Raw genomic sequence first — 3570 nt, forward strand, 5'->3', positions numbered from 1 at the left:
CTTCCCTGGGGTTGGTGGAAACTGATGGATGCAAGGTATTCTTCCAGCTCTTCAAAGTCCTTCATGACTATCTCAGGCTGCAAATGCTCCTGCTGTTCTTCTCTTATGAGCGAGTCAAGGATCGAAATGCTCGAACATTCCTCAGTGTTATCTTCATCAAATCTTATTGCTTTCATGACATTAAACTTCACTTCTTCTCCGTTTACACTCATAGAAAGTTCACCATTTCTGACATTTATGATAGCGTCACCGGTGGCAAGGAATGGTCTGCCCAGAATTATTGGAACTTCTTGATCTGCTTCAAAATCTAAGATGATGAAGTCAGCTGGTAGAATGAACTTGTCTACTTGGACAAGGACATTCTCAATTTTTCCTTCTGACTTGGCTATAGATCGGTCTGCAAGTTGAAGAGTGACTGTGGTTGGTCTTGCCGATCCTATGTCAAGCTGCTTGAAGATGGAAGTTGGCATTAGATTTACACTTGAGCCCAGATCACAAAGTGCCCGACCAAGATAGTTCTTCCCAACTGTACACGGGATGGTGAATATACCAGGATCCTTTAGTTTGGGAGGAATTTTAGTCAGGTACTTGCACGATTGTTGAGTGAGGGCTACGGTCTCAAATTCTTCGATCTTTCTTCTTTTTGACAAAATGTCCTTCATACATTTTGCATACGAAGGCATTTGCTCCAGAGCTTCTACTAGAGGAATGTTTATGTAAAGTTGTTTCATCAAGTCAAGAAACTGGCTAAACTGCTTATCCTCGTGTTGCTTTTTAACCTTTGTGGGAAAGGAGGCTCAATCGGTTCACTCCTTCTCTTGCATGGGGGAACATAAGTTGGAACTGAAACTGGTTCACTGACTTTTGTTGCTCCACGGTCTGCTACAGGTGCTGCGTCATCCGGTTTGATTTCAGCAGACTCATTGCTCTGATCCTTCTCTTCTGGTCCTGTCTGAGCTTCAAGGTGTGAAGGGTTAGTGGCTTCTTCAACTTCCTGTCCTATGGGCTGTTTTGCTGGTTCGCGCTTTCGAGGTCATGCCACCAAACCTGAGGGTGGTAAAGTCTTTCCATCTCGTAGGCTTATAGCATTACAATGCTCCTGGTTATCCTGAGACGGCTTTTCTGTGTCACTAGGGAGTGTCCCTGGTTGCCTCTGTTTGAGTGCTCCAGCCAACTGACCAATTTGGGTTTCTAGGTTTCGCATGGCTGCGCTGTTCTGATTCATGTACTCCTTGACAGAAGTCTCAAAGGATCGGGACTTCCCTTCACCCTTATCCCAGTTTTGTTGGTTCTGCCTGGGATACGGGGGTTGGTTCTGGTAGTTTCCTCCACTACCTCCAGCATTATTTTGATTCCTCCAGCCTCGGTTATTGTTCCCTTGATAGTTGTCATTGCTCCTGTTGTTGTTGTCATACCCTCCTGCATAGCACACAGCAGCTAGATTGTTACAGTCCTCATATTCGTGAGAACCTCCACAAGTGGGGCAACTCGGACTTGATTGAGTCAAGAGAAGTTGCTCAGTTGGTTTTTTCTGTTCCATGGGCTTCCAGTTTTTTATAGTGTTCTGGAGCGAAGCCATTTGTGCTGAAAGAGCATCAGCTGAGCTTAGCTCAAGAACTCCCGCTTTCTTAGGAGCACTATGTCGTGTGGAAGGCCATGAAATATGTTTTTTTGAAAGTTTTTCCAACAACTGGTAAGTTTCTAGATAAGTAAAATCCAAAAGATCTCCCCCTGCAGCTGCAACAACAGTTGCTTTCATTGGTGGGGTTAAGCCATGATAAAACGTGTGAATGATGCCCCAATCAGAAACTCCATGATTCGGGCAAATTCGTATCAACTCTTTAAAGCGTTCCCACGCTTCATACAGACTTTCTCCATCATACATTTGAAAGGAAGCTATATCAGCCCTCACTTGGGCTTGTTTTGCTTGGGAGAAAAATCGGGTAACAAACTGTTCCGCCAATTGCTCCCAACTGGTGATGGAGTTTGGGGGCAATGTTCTCCTCCATTCTTTGGCTTTTCCAGCTAAGGAAAATGGAAAAAGCCGCATCCGCATGTTTTCTTCCGAAATACCATGAACTTTGAAATTATCAACTATCTCAGTGAAATTGTCCAAATGACTGTGAGGGTCTTCCATGGGTAGTCCATGGAACTGACCAGCGTTCATAATCATTTGGAACATTGCAGGTTTTATTTCAAAGTTTGGGATATTCAGAGGAGGGGGAACATAACCTCGTTCTGGACCATTTCTGAAGGGAGCAGCCATATCATTCAATGATGGCCCTCTTTCTTCATGCGGTCCTTGTTCAGGCCCATGATTATGATTTCCATTGTTATCATTGTTTAAAACCTCCTCCATTGTAATGTTTCTCAACCTTTGAACTCTTCTTCTATTTCTGAAGGTTCTCTCGGGTTCTGGATCAAAAAGTGCTATTTCCAGTCCAAGTTTTGTAGGTTCTGTGCTCATACAAATGGAGGAAGTCTATCAAAACAAAAGGACTGTAGTTAAACAACAAAAGTGCTTTCTTAAAAACGCCCTTTCTTGCCAAATGATCCCCGGCAACGGCGCCAATTGCTTGGTCGAACCGAGAGCTGCTCGGGAATATATTTTCAGAGAGCAAGAGTGCAGAGTAATAATCAGGATTGCCAACAGGAGCAATCTACTCAGACTTAGAGCAACCCTCTTCAACTATACGCAAGCGTACGTGTCAAGCAATATAGGGTATTGTAGCCCTAGATTTATCGTCCTCAGGGAGCAGTTGTGAAGTAAGAAGCGCTAAAAGAAACTTAATTTGTAAAATGAAGCAATAAAAGAAAGTACTATTCTCAGCTAAGCTTCACAAAGAGCAATCTCTGGGCAGCTAGTTAAACAATGTTAACCATTCTAGACCAGATGAGAGCAGTGAATGACTTAGCACGGTCATCGAATAAAAAGGCATCAATTTAAGTAACTTTAAGAGCAGTCAACGAAATGAAAGTAAGAACATCAGCTGGTAAAACACAGTTCAGTTATCGTGAAGGGAAGATTGTGACAGAAGTTTGAGTTAAGATTAATTTCAGAAAAAGTCAAGTAGGTGTTACGGGTTCCATGTTTTCATCCCTTTGGTTAACCCTGCTTGGTAGCATATTTTACAAGTGGATTTTGCTCCTTCCCTTGTTTTGCTATAGGTAAGCAGAGGGTAAGGCCTTACTCTCCACGTTACTCCATAGTACTTGGAGTTATATGCAAGGAAACCATGTTGCCTTCTCAAAAGAGCATGGATTCACATGGCAGTGCTCCCCATTCCAGGTGTTTCTCCCTCCTTTCTTCAGGCTAATCCACCCCAGGATCTTGAGAATGCTCCACACGCCCTTGTCAGTGTTTCATCAACCGAGTGGTCCCGGGATGAGGTTGCCAGCCCAAAGGGTTTCACAAAATCAATAAATTAAACCAAAGAGCAACTCAAAATTCATTCATAAAATATGTGTTCCTTACAAAGTTATCCTAAGACAAAAGGGATTACTTCTATGGAACCCTCACCTACTTAGAGGAAGTTAGCTCCTAGTGAGCATTTTTACAAAAACAAAACA

General features: G+C 43.1%; 1 non-coding gene across 1 annotated transcript; it reads left to right on the top strand.

Moving 5' to 3' along the window:
* Nucleotides 1-1808: 1808 nt before the first annotated feature.
* Nucleotides 1809-1913, top strand: LOC133298489 (small nucleolar RNA R71). Its single transcript, XR_009749810.1, has one exon. It is a non-coding gene; the product is annotated as a small nucleolar RNA R71 (small nucleolar RNA).
* The last annotated feature ends 1657 nt before the right edge of the window (nt 1914-3570 follow it).

This window comes from Gastrolobium bilobum, unplaced genomic scaffold (genome assembly GCF_033153095.1).
Source record: "Gastrolobium bilobum isolate Gb01-03AN ecotype WA unplaced genomic scaffold, APGP_CSIRO_Gbil_v1 utg19833, whole genome shotgun sequence".
Classification (NCBI taxonomy): domain Eukaryota; kingdom Viridiplantae; phylum Streptophyta; class Magnoliopsida; order Fabales; family Fabaceae; genus Gastrolobium; species Gastrolobium bilobum.